The sequence below is a fragment of the Cyrtonyx montezumae genome, unplaced genomic scaffold (assembly GCF_038088225.1).
Source record: "Cyrtonyx montezumae isolate F1298 unplaced genomic scaffold, pur_monq_1.0 scaffold_8, whole genome shotgun sequence".
NCBI classification, from domain to species: domain Eukaryota; kingdom Metazoa; phylum Chordata; class Aves; order Galliformes; family Odontophoridae; genus Cyrtonyx; species Cyrtonyx montezumae.
This window is the reverse complement of record NW_027072089.1, coordinates 18,663,856-18,677,657: the sequence shown is the minus strand read 5'-3', so window position 1 is coordinate 18,677,657 and position 13,802 is coordinate 18,663,856.

The following is a 13,802-nucleotide window of genomic DNA, read 5'->3' as shown; positions in this document are numbered from 1 at the left end:
GCACAAGCTCAAGATACACTTCAGATGTGCGGTGCTAATTGCAGTTACAATGGTATTATTTTCCAGCTTCATCTCCTGCGAGCCAGCACATTACTAATACGTGGAGAAGGAACTCGTTTTGGTAAGCCCAGTCACACAAGTGATCAGTGTAAGGAAAGCTATTGCAGCGGTAACCACAATCAGTAGCACGTGGTAGTCCTCTGCGCTGTGCTCCAGCCTTGCTTTGGTTCACAACAGGGCATACATACCTGACCGATACTGAGGATTTGGTGATTACAGATGATGAACACAAAATTAATTTAAAAAACTCCAGGAGCGAAATCCTTCTTGGCAACATTTCCAGACTCAACTAGAGTGCTAATTGTGCTTAACGCTTAATTTGCAACAAAGAACACCTTACTGTGGCTGGATGTGTGCATTGCGAGAAGTAAGATAAAGGAATGTCTGTGACACAGATTCTTGCGGCTGACGTTCTTTGGTGATATTTAGACTATGTAAATATGGGCAATGGAAGTAGCAATCTTATTTGCAATGCGGCTGCTGAATTCTTGGGAAGAAACCCAAACCTTGCACTTGCCTCCTTCCTCAGAACCAGTCCCACAGGAGCACAGCAAGTGCTCTCTGTTTAGGTTCTGTGCAGAGGAAGATCACTGTGTCAAAAGCCCTGCTGCACACATTGACTCTGCAAAGGAAAACATACAGCAAGAAGGTGGTTTTTGTTTTTCGTAGTTGTTTGGTTTTTTTTTTTTAATACACATCTTCCAGGAGGAAAAAAAAAAAAAAAGGAAAAATTTCCACATTCACAAACTCTCATACGTAGGTTGCTCCAAAAGTAATGCCTCCTATTTATTTCCACGGAAACTACAGCAGGTATAAAGAACACAATAGCAGTGCTTGGTAGAGCAAATTCTCAGGTACAAAATGCTATCTTTCAACACAGCCACCACCATTAGCTGATTCACGTAGATGAGCTGCTTGAGACCCTCTTCATTTTGTGGTGTGACAGCTAGGCATGGCCATCCAGAATGTGGTTTTCAAGTCACAGTCACCACTACTGAAACGCAGCACCCACCGCCTCCCTGTGCTCACATCCACTGTCTTGTCTTCATAAATGTTCAGGAAGTATCGATGGATGTCAGTGGGTGACATTTTTTCCTGCATGGAGGAATTCAGTGACACCCCTTTGCTTCATCCACACGTCCATGTCAAACACCATTTTGTCAGACTGCCCCTCTGCTGCCATCTGTCACACAGCAACAACATGTAGCAGAATGTGGGCAGGAAGCTTCAACCTCCACCACCTGCTTCTGATGTCATAACACAGGACACAGGCTTTGGATCAGCCCTCATAATACATTGTCCCTTTTAAAACATTAAAACCTGTAATCAGAAGCATAGCAAGTATTGGAGCACAGATTGAGTTTGCATTCTATTAGCATCTTTGTCCCTCTCTAACAGATGATACTTCTATTGCATAGTAAATAAGTGATGTTATTTGGTATTTATCTTATAATTAAAAGCTAAAAAAACTTGAAGTCCTCATCCCATTTCTTAGACCATGTGAGCTTAAAATGTTCACTGCACTGTTGCACTAATAATCTCAGAGGAGTGTTTATCCACTGGTGGTCACATAGCATGAAGTAGGAAAGCAGAACACTTTCTTCTGGCAGTACTGCTGTGCAGAGCCCAACCACACTGCAAGGGCAGGTGAGGAAAGCATTGGTCGGGGACGGAGAGTAGGTCTGTGGAATTGCAGAGCATGCAGTGCAATATGTTACAAATAAGAAGCAGCTTTGTGCTGGCCCTTTGTCATGCAGGTGGCAAGACTGTCTGCACAGACCCATCTATGCTGACATCTCCTGTAGGAAGAATGGGTTCTGGAGGATTTTTTCTCATGCAAATGTTGCAGAAAAAGTCTGTAATCTTCTTTGAGACCCTGAGAAATGTGTTCTGTAACAGAACGAGGCCAGCCTGCCTTCATCTGCGTACTCATGAAGAGAACATATTGCAAGTAAATCAGCTTTGTGTGCCTCAGGCTGAACACAGCTCTGCATCTAAAGATCCCTGAGCTGAATGCTATCCACACATCGTCCCACAGGAGGTGCAGTGCTCACCTCACAGATACAGCCAAACTGGGAAGGAGTGTCTATAGGTCTTCTTTTCAGTAAGAACGGATGGGGCCATTTTCAGCAATCTCAAGATACACTTCAATAAGACACCACTGTGATAAGAATAATCTGTGTGGTTTGAAAACACATGGGGATAGGAAAGCTGTGTTTGCAAGCACAGGACAATTCTTGTGTTTGTTTGCTTCTGGAAATGGCAAGTATTTAGACCAGTGCCTGCAAGTTTATAGACAGTCCTTTAGGGACTTAATAATAACCTGGGAGCAACTGACCAGAAGCTGCTGTGTGCACTTCCCCTGAAATCTGGTCCTGGTAGCCATTGCCTTTCTTTCTCATGGAAAATGGGATCACAGCACAGGGAATTCCCAGACATGGGAGGATGCAGAGCAGGATGGGTGCTCAGACACTGAGTCTTCCTGCAGGCTCTGCTCTCAGCTTTCCCTTTCACTGGGTTCAAGGAGAGGGCCAAACCCCAAACTGAACAAATAAGCCCTGTGTGCCCCCACAAGCTTATCAGCGTGGCTGGAGCTTTCCTTTAATTTCTTGTTTGCTTGTTTGGGAGAGAATTCTGCAGTGGCTTGACAGATGGGTTATTGTGTGCAACTCCCTGCATGCACAACTAGGTCAACTGCCAGGCAGGCACCGTGCATGCGTGAGGCTCCCCCGGATCAGCCAGCGGCTGCACATTATATTTTTGGAATTAGCTAGGTAGGAGAGAATGTCCTTCCTGGCATGTGCTACCCTGAAACCATAGTCCTTTTGCACAAGTCATCTGAAACCTGTTCTCAGTCCCAGCTGCAGAGCGTATGACATCCATGGCATTCATTTGCCTCCCCCATCAGCAAAGAGGGACTGGAGCAATGCAACATCAGGGGTTTCTCTTCTCCTTCCCTTTGCTGAGCTGGTATCTTCAGTACAACTCAGCTCTCCTGCCATCAGAGCATCAGCTTTTCAAAGCAATTGGAACAAGTCTGGGGTAAGATAAATGTGAAGGGATAAAGACCCAGGACATTTTTATTGGGACTGTTTTTACTCACCATACAGACATGATTTTTTTCACTGCCATGGGCAAAGAACAGTAAGACAGCAAAAAGGACGGCCGAATTTGTGTCTATGCAGTTGGAGTTCAGGGTTCTGCCAAAACATGGTTTCACCAAGTCCGTCCATAGTGGAGCTGAGTCTGTTGTAGTGCTATCAGTATGGAAATGCTGCTGCAAGAACATATTTTCGGCTGTTGCTCAGAAACTGCTGCCAGCCCTCCGCACAGCCTGTGAGACCTTCAGTGCTGCTGGCCTGCCTTTAAGGGGAAAGGCCCTCAGAATAAATGTTTCCACATCACTCTCAGATCAGATGTCCAGCTAAGCTGTAAATGAAACTAAAATAGAATAGAATAGAATAGAATAGAATAGAATAGAATAGAATAGAATAGAATACAATACAATACAATACAATACAATACAATACAATACAATACAATACAATACAATACAATACAATACAATACTGTAATGGAAACTTAATCTTTGACACTGAACATTTGAACAAGAGCATGCACAGTTGCAACGGTTTGAAATTTTGCAAGCAATCAGGGTTTACACCAATCCTTAGCTAGTTGGGATTAGGACATTTCTTGCCCCTTTCTCTGCTGACTGCACTCAGGAAAAGGTTATAGGGCTCCATAAGCCATGTGGCTAATCCTGCAGAACAGCTGATATGACACATTTATGTGTGCTACTTTAAAAAATGGTGTGTCTTTGTCATAGTTGTAGCCCTCATGAGAAAGTCACTCATTTTGAGCAGTTTCTCACTCATGTGTTTTGCAACTTGTATAGTCAGGAATAACTTGAAAGTGAAAACTGCCCAAATGCCAAACCCAGTGAGTGAGCTGTCCCATCCCTGCAGAGGATGGAGGCTCTCTAGGACACCTGCTCACCCTCAAGTAACAGCAGATACATGTTGTAGATTGCAGGCACATTCTGTTCCTGGAGGGATGGATACCCCTCCATCAGAATTAGCCTTGTATGCTCCCTTTCTGCAAAGAAACACTTCTGAAAGTTGTATTTAGAGATACATGATCTTACCACAGAAATAACTTACCCTGAGGATTAAGAAGACAAATTGAAAAAACAGCCACAAGAGCAGAACTATCCAGCAGTTCGTGCACGTCACAGGCTCAGCAGAGGACTCACCCAGTACCACATACCGCTCAGATACCATTTTCCTGCAAAAAGCAGAGCTTATCAGATCAGAAAACCTGGGTTAATGCTACAGCTCAGAGGCGTGACATTAAGACTGATGGGATGTGCAAGCTGCAAAGGCAAAAGGTCTCTGCAAATGTTTAAGCCAGCCATAGTGTTGCAACACTTGCTAAGCTACTGTGAAAGCTTGTGCTATTACATGTTTTTTACTGCCAGGTTGCCACAAGGAAAAGGTCTGTGTGTTTATTAATGGAGGAAAACCAAGGGCTATGGACAAAAACTTGAAGGTGCAATCTTGAGGCTGTTTTGTTCTGTTGTTGTTGATTATAATAACATCTGATTTTGAAGGATTTGGAGCAAACAGTGCAGCAGTTTGCACATTAGCATGAGCCACAAAGCACAGCAACATGAGCTGCTACTTCTGCCAGTCCTGGCTCCCCGGGCAGCTCCTAATGCCCTCAACAGGACAGCAGTGAGCTAGACCTGGGGTGGTATACATTCATATGCATATACATATATACATATGCATAGATAAATACACAGATATATATACCTCCATACCTGACCAGCCACGGCTGGCCCCATTACCAAGGGCCAGGTTTTCATGAATGCTAAGCATTCATATTCTCAAATGAAATAATGGGAGCTGTGGATTCCCTTCACATCTCTCCATGCCCTAAGGCATGCCTATAATGGAAAACCTGCCCTACTTTAACCAGATCAATTCTAAAATGCAAGGTTTTAACAGTGAGATTTTTGCCACATAATTAGTTTAGACAAAGCCTTATGTTACATATATCTAATGGATCTATAAAAAGGACTGTTTCTATTGAGGAGGCTATGGGAACACTTAATTGTGTGTAAAGCCCATGTGGGACTTTTTTTTTTCAATGAGAAAATCCTAAGTTTTACATAGTGTTAATGTCCAGCTGGGTTATCCTCCCTTCTGTCATGGCCAAAGAGAAGGCAATCCGTCCCATCTGTGACTGTGCCCTTCCAGAGCAGACTTTTACCTGAAACACATCTACTAAGACCATTTCCATCTATTTTGAGGTTTTCCTTCTGTGTTCTCTTTCCCTTCTTCACCTGGATAGTGCATCCTTTCAGGCAGTCTTTGCATCATAGAAAGTAACAATCCTGTAAAGAGGCTGCATTTCAGATGCAATGCTGAATTCCTGCTGTGGATGCTAGAATACAGTCTGGAAAATGTGGTCATTCTCCCAGCGCAGCCATCGTTGTGCCCAGCTCATGGCTGAAGGCTCCGCAGGGTGCCCTGGAGCGAGCCCCTTCTCCCAGTGCTTCATCCTCCTCACCCACACAACAGAGAAGCCAGTGATGCACATCACTCTGAGCTTCCTGAAAGCCATGTTAAACACATACTGTTGCTGTTAAGATTTGTTACTATTCAAACTTGTATTTCATTTCTCACCTACAATGTGCGAGACATTACCTGGCATGTAACTCACAACTGTGTCTACCAGATTTGATTATATGGCATCTAAGTTGTGCTGTAGGCAAGAAAAAGCGCCTGCTTGTCTTACAGCTGTCTCAAATCCATGTAACAAATGCCAGCAGCTCTAGCAATCTATCTTGTTCTTAACACATGCCTTATCTTAAGAAGGTCATGTTTCATATTGAATTTTCCAAACCCAGGGAATTAATAGCAAGCTCCTGACTGATTTTCACCATTTAACTAAAACACAGTCAATTCAGTCACTAATTTACATGAGCAGAATAAATATGATTCACTGGAATTTGACATGGAAGAATCTAGTACTTTATTCAAGCCAAGATCAAAATGGGCCAGTAAAAAGACAGACCTTTCAGCTGCAAAATAAACTGATGGCAAAATGTTGCAATAGGTGGGGATGGAATTAACTGAAAGATATTTGTTGTGTTTCTACTTTCCAAGAGTGAGAGAGAATAAAATGCATTCCTTATCTGAATGTTGGAATATTCTGTTAGAATAGACTAAAAGATGAAATATCCAAAATGCCATCGATGAGTGATCATTTATATTTAGTGAGGAGTGCTACAATGAACTCAGATGCACTCTGAGAGATCATCTCATTCTGGTTAAAGGAATGAGCACCCAACAAGCAATGTTTTACTGGGATCAGATGTCACGTCAGGACTCCTGAGCTTTGCTGCTAACAGGCAGTTACTCACCTATACAATCCCTTTTACCTCACATTGCACAACATTCTCTTGGTTGTGTTTCAGGTCTCCTTTTCATAGGAAAAATCAATACTGTGTTATTCTGCAGCAACAAAGCAGGTCTGGGATGACACGACTTGCGACTGTTAGCAGGTTTGACAGCATGAATGTTTGTTTATTGGCACCCTGCTGTTAAAATTCACCTACTGCACAGACGCAGAATGCAGTTTTAAAATGCTTAAATTGCATCCCGAGGGTGTAGTCCTATCCTGTACATTTAGTGTGGCAGGATTTAAAGTTGTGTTTCTTCAAACACAGCAGAGACTACAGCTTTCTTGTAGACCCAATCACCATTATGAAGAAAAGGCTTTGCTTCAATGCCTAGGACTTAACCAAAGCCCCTTGCAGAGCACATTTGCCATCCCAGCCTTATCCCCCAGTCTGAGGGACCTCAACCATGAGAAAGCTCAGAATTTTAATGTGCAAAGTTATACCAATGGAATCCATACACGTACATTTAAAAAACATTAATAATAATGCTTAGACCAAGCTTATTAATAATAATACCTAGACCAAGCTTATCAGCTTAAAACTTTGGCTTTCTCTGCATTTACATTAGTGAGCAGCTTAACAGCTGCTGTACCTGCACCTTCGCTATGATTGAAAAAATAGAGACTTGTGGGGTTGTCAGGTGAACAAAACCTCTAAGTGCTCTTCCCTCACTGCAGCCAAACCAGAAAACAAAACAGAAAACAGAAGAAAACACAAAACAAACAAACAAAAACAAACAAACAAAAACCCCTCCTTTGTGAAGGCAAGGGTGAGATGGAGGAATTATCTAAATTTTTGGAGATTGTAAGACTGTGCTTTAAGCTTTGATGTTTCCTGCTTTTAGCTCCAAAAAAATCGGCATTTTTCATGATTTTTTCACTGAATAAACGACTTGCACAGTCACATCACACTGAGTCCAGCATGAGCCTTTTCCTCTAACTTTCTCTTTACTGAACACAACCAAGAAATCCTGAAAAATACAAAGACTAGCAACGAAGCCACAAGTTATCAAGACTGCTGGAGATATGGCTGTACTTTGGACAGAGGCCTGGCTGGTTTAACAGTCTGTGCTCACTCATACTCTATTTCCCATATCAAGCACTTCCAATGTACTGCCTGGATCAGCACTTCTTTAGTCTGCCTTTCCATTGGCTAAAATAAAGCTGTGAGAAGAGGTGGCAAATTTTCCACTATCACTTGGGGAATATACTTGAATATCTAAAAGTACTAGCAGGTAAATCTCTGCCCTTTTGGAAAATTAAAAATAAGTATGCAGCGTCACACAGTCAGCGTAGTCGCCTCAGAGGTATGCTGGGCAAAGTGAGACTTCAGGTCTCAGGAACCCCGAGTGAAACATGAGCTTTGCAGCACGTCTGCAAAGAGCCAAACATGCCATCATCCACGGGCTGCGAGAAACCAGGACAGGACTGGGAATCACACAATGATTTATGCTAACATTGCCTTCTACCAGAAACTTTAAGTAAAGATGACCAAATGATGCACAAATTTTATATTTGAACACATTTGTTGTTTCAGTTAGGATAAGGCACACACAACTACATAAATCACAAGCAAATACAGAATTGTATTTCCGTGAGGACATGATTAGGCAGTCAGTGGAAACACCGCATGCATCAGTTTAAAAGCTCAGTGCTCCTGTGTCTTCTGGATCTCCTCCCATTCTTACACCAGCTCTGTCCTTCCCAGAGATACATTTGCACAGCCATCAGTAAATCAGGTTGAAGATCTGATTCAAATTAGAAGTAACAGAGGAAAAGAAGGTTGTTTGTTTGTTTGTGAAAAATTCCTCCTATCAGTTAGTTATATAGAGATGAGACAGAGTTCATGTTTTTCCTATGAAAAACACCCAGGTAGCAATATGGATTGTCGCTACTTTGGACAGCAACTTCTGTGTTCTAAGGTCCCACCCACAAAGGCACAGGGGATGTCCTGCTTCATTAAATGAGGGCTTACAGACCTGGGTGTAGTTAGAGCTTCATTATCACTTCTATCTTCATTCTTAAAATCTTTCATAAAATGTGATTATATAGCACTTAAATTTCTTGTACTACATAGAGATATGATTCACTGAAATACTATTCTGAGACATGTTATTTAGTTATTTAGTGAAGACTCATTGTAGGTTCAGACATTATACTCCAGTGAAGTGACACTTGAAATCAGCGGTGCTTACACAGCCCATTCTGGTTGCTCATACGTGTCTCCAAGCATCCAACCATGCTGCTCACAGAAAGACGTGTAACTGCCTGAACACAGTGCACCCACAACATTCTGGTGGCATCACCAGGCTAGCCAAATGCTGCTGCAGAAGCAGGCATGGTGGCCAAAGGGCACGTTCCCTGGCCTCATGTTACTTGAGAGCAGTACTGACAGGGACCTGGTGCGCAGATGGAAGAGCTGCGCAGCTCTGTGGTTGAAATGTGTCACAGGCCCTGGGCTTCACTGAATCCTTCACACTCCCCTTTAATTTAAGCAGGGGAGCAGACAGGAAAGAGACACTCTGTCCCCTCCACAAAGCTTGGCTGAAGAAAATATACAGTTTGCAAATATCTTTTTCAAAGGTTTAAATTTCAATTTTAAAGCCGTCTCCCAGGCAACATCAAGAAAGATTAAAATGATACCTATCTTTTACCAAAATGCTTTCAGAGCTTGTATCACCACCTCCAGGAAAAAAAAAGAAAAGTAAGTAACAGTCATATGAGTTTATTTCCTCTCCACTTTCCAGTCTAACTAGAGAAAGCAAAAAACAAATAAAAAAAGTCGCACAAACACCATAAAACCAAGACACCATTTTCATCTCAAATCTCTTTGCATAATACAGGGCAAACAACTGTTTCTCTCACTCTCCTACCAGCCAAACCGACAGAGCCTGCAGGCTGAGGTCTTATACTATGGTTTCTCTATCATAGAAACACCAACACTGGAAAATGCCTACAAGATCCTCCAGTCCAATCAATCTCATACCTCCACCATTTCCCACTAATCCATGTCCCTCAGTACAACATCTAAATGTTTCTTGAATACCTCCCTGGGCATTCCATTCCAGCACCTGACCACTCTTTCGGATAAGAAATATTTCCTATGTTGCACAAGGTATCATTATCTTGTACCATTTACTTGTTATTTCTTAGATAGTTAGGTCCTGTGCAATTTGACACTGGGCTGCATACAGAATGATATTATTCTATTCTTCTTTTGAACTACTGATATTCTCAAAAAACAGAAAACATAGCTTTAAGGTTTTCTATAGGTATACCCTTGCAAATTGTATAGAATCTTTATTTTAGCAACTTTACCACCAGAATTACACATTAATGAAACTGAGAAAAGAGTGATCTTATTAAACTGATGATAATACTTCCACTGTCTTCAGGAAGGCAGGAGGTCAGCTTTTATTTGGAACAGTCTGCCTAGAGATATATTCAAAACCTATGCAGCTGCATTCCTGTGCGATCTGCTGTAGGGAACCTGCTGTAGCAGAGTGGGTAAACTAGATGAGCTCCAGAGGTATCTTCCAATCCTTGCAATTATTTAATTCTGTATAATATAATATCTGAGGAACCTGGCCTTAAAGAACACCAGAAAGTGACGAAAACCTCTATCTCTGCCAGTCTACATTACTTATGTCATTTACACACCAAAGAAGAACAAGAACAAGTAGCTCTGCAGAGATCACTGCAGAAAAGCTGGGTACAAATCATAACAAATAAATGGAAAGAAAATGGGAGAATAATCACAATTCAAATAAAATCTATATTTCCTGAAGAAATGCTTGGACTTATCAAGAGTCATTGCAGCAGAATGAAAAGGCAAGATCTTTTCACCACATTTATTTTGGAAACATTCATTTCTGAGAAGGAACAGGGAGTAGAAATCTCAACTCACTGTGTAAATGACAGGGCTTTATGGGACAGAGTCCTTGAGTGGCTTCTGACCTCAGCCTGCAATGGGCTCTCTGGCCAAGCCTCCCATATAGCAGGTGTGGATTTCCAATGAGAGCGCTGGTGGCCGGGGACTCCCCATAGCTGCCTGGCATGGCATGCATGCTCTGGGTCATATGAGCACTGTGGGGCTATTCTAGCCCCGGGTAGTGTTATTTCCATCACTACCTATCTCGTGTGTTCTTATTTTCACTCTCCAAATTCAACAGTGCAATTGCTATTTGCAGGTGTAAAAGATCAGGCCTAAATAGCAACACTGCCACCCTGCTGCTTCTTGCCTAACTCCTAGGTTAAGTTTTCTTGGCAATAAAAGTCCAGTAATAGTTCTGTGCACCTTTAGCACACCCAGGTCAATTTGTGTTTAGCCTGTGCGTAAGTGTTTTACTGAACAAAAAAAAGTTATTTGGATGAGTTATTCAAAACTGAACGTGAGCCTATGTGGCAAGTTGGCATAAATTTGTGTTAAAGAATGAGATTTGCTCACAATGATTTAAGGATATTATTATTATAAGACATACAACAGAAAACAGATGAGGACAAAGAGACCCACTACAGTTCTCCCTTCACCAACTGAATTTTTTATGAAGATATTTTTTCAGCCATAAGAAAACTTTGTGCTATTTCTTTCATGCTTCTGAGTCTTCATAAAAATATCCCTTTCAGGCCAGATGGAGCAATGATATGGTAAATATGTTTATAAAAATATTAGTGAACATATCTGTTTAATGTACCATACACCCACTCATATCACAACAGCTCTGGTGTTAAGGATTAGTCCTTTCCTGTTTTCTCCATTATAACATTAACAACTACTTCATGCCAGGCTTGGGTTTCTCAATGACCATGCTTAATCTCATTCTTGTTGTGTGTGTAATCTCGGAGTGCTAACACATTGATTCTGTGATTTGGGTTAATTCTTTTTTTCCCATTTTTGTTGTTTTGTTTCCTAGTGAAGAGTTACAAATTGCCTATAGGCCTGGTCCCATTCACTTGACTCTCATCCACTAGATATCTATAAGCATTGATAAGATTCCCTCTTTGCCTTCCCTTCTCCAGGCTGAACAGTCAGGTCTCAGCCTTTCCTCAAAAGGGAGACGCTCCAGGCTCCTCATCATCTTTGCAGCCCTCTGCTGGACTCTTTACGGTAGTTCCCTGTCTTCAACTGAGGAGCCTAGACCTGGACACAAGACTCTGTATGTGGCCTCACCAGGGCAGAGGATCACCTCCCCCAACCTGCTAGCCACACTCTTTGATGTACACCAGGATACTGTTGACCTTCTTGGCCATAAGGGCCAAGCTGTTGTCCACCAGGACCCCCAAGTCCTCCACAGAGCTCCTTTCCAGCAAGTCAGTGCATATGGCCCAGGTACAGAACCCTACACTTGCCCTAGTTGAACTTTATCAGGTTCCTCTTCACCCAGCACTCCAGCCTGTCCAGGTCTCAATGAATGGCAGCACAACCTTCTGGCATGTCAGTCACTCCTCCCAGCTGCCCTCAGCAGCAAACTTACCGGGAGGGGGGGGGGGGGGGGGGGTGGGGGGGGTGGTAGGGGGTGGGGGGGTTGGGGTGGGAGGTACTCTATCCCTTCCTCCAGCTCACTGTTAGAGATGTTGAACAAGACTGCTGCCATCGTACAGGTTGGAAATGCTTGCTATTTCTCCGTGCTTAACAGTGTAATTCATTGACTACTATGTTTATTTATAGAGGTTAATGCCAACTTTCCATCTGATATCTTGGAGCTTTAGATCACTCAAAAAAAAAAATCTTATCTAGTTCCAAAAATAACATAGCTAATGACTTGTATTTGCTAGTTGGTGTCAGTCTATGGCATATGTTGCCACATCTGCAGGAAATAACTTGGAATAATAATGAGAAAACATACCTATTGCTAAATTTCACAAGAGTTTCTACTGAAAGCTGAATGAATATTAATAATTCAGCCACTATGAAATGTTTCTTGATGGAATTTGTACTCAGATATTTAAAAGTAAATTGGCATATTTTAAAAGTGAGTGAGATAATTTTTTACTATATTATTTTAGATTATGTTGTTTGTTTTTTTGTTTGTTGGTTTTTGTTTTTCTTTTGTTGTTGTTGTTGTTGTTTTTTTCCTAACTGATATGGAGAATGTATCTCTAAGAAAATTCTACCAGGTTAGGTACATCTAGGATATTAACTAATGGCTGTGGGTAGCTCTATGATGGGAATACTTTTAGAAGCTTCTGGTGATTGAAGAACAGTATAAATGGCTACAGAAAGACTGATTTGCAACATTAGGAGTTGTTTAACGATGTTTATGCTTTGAACTTGACTAAGTTCAGAGCAGCTAGGTCTACAAATACAGAGGAGAACACCACTTGTAGAAGACCAGGAGCCTAGAGTTGCTACTCAGTTCGTAGGACTGGGCCTATGTGAAGTCACTTTTTTGGCATCTGCTATCACACCTGTTCCTTATCTGTGCTGCCAGTAGAAGAGAATTTTCCACTATTCATTTGAAGCTATAGGATGGCTCTAAATTGTGCCTACTTGGAAAAATAAAAAATGAAAAAAAGAAAGAAAAAGAGAAAAAGAATCATTTGATTCATGGATACCAATGAACCACCAAAGTAGCTTGCATTCTGTGCATGGTTCCTGCTTTCTCCAAATACTGTGAATTAAGATAATAAGCAGATTCAAACAATAGAAGGAATTCACTTCTTGAATACTGCAGCGATCTTCAGCATGCTGTTTTTCACTTAGGAATTGCAGTGTGTAGTAAGAAACAGGAGTTTTAGGGCCAGAATAAAACTGCGATGAATTTTCTCTAAATCTCTTTTCCCACTGTCCCCCAGAAGGCACACTGTCTTCTTTTCCAACTCTTTTACCACAGGACCAAAACAATAAAGCAATTAAGTACACATACACTACAAGTGTCCAGAAAAATGCAGTGAAGCTGTGAGGAGTTCTGGCACACAAGTCATAGAGGGATTGACTGAGGGAACTGGGACTGTTCAGTTTGGAGAAGAGGAGGCTCAGGTGAGACTGCATCGCTCCCTATAAGGACCTGAAGGGAGGTTGTAGTGAGGTGGAGGTTGGCCTCTTCTCCTGGACAACAGTGACAGGTGACAGCCTCAAGTTGTGCCAGGGGAAATTCAGTCTGGATATTAGGAAAAATTTATTCTCAGAAAGAGTGGTGAGGTATTGGAACAGGCTGTCCAGGGAGGTGCTGGAGTCACTGTCTGAAATGTGGATATGTGGCACTAAGGGAAATGGTTTAGTAGGCACTGAGGTAATAGGTTGATGGTTGGACTAGACAATCTTAGTGGTG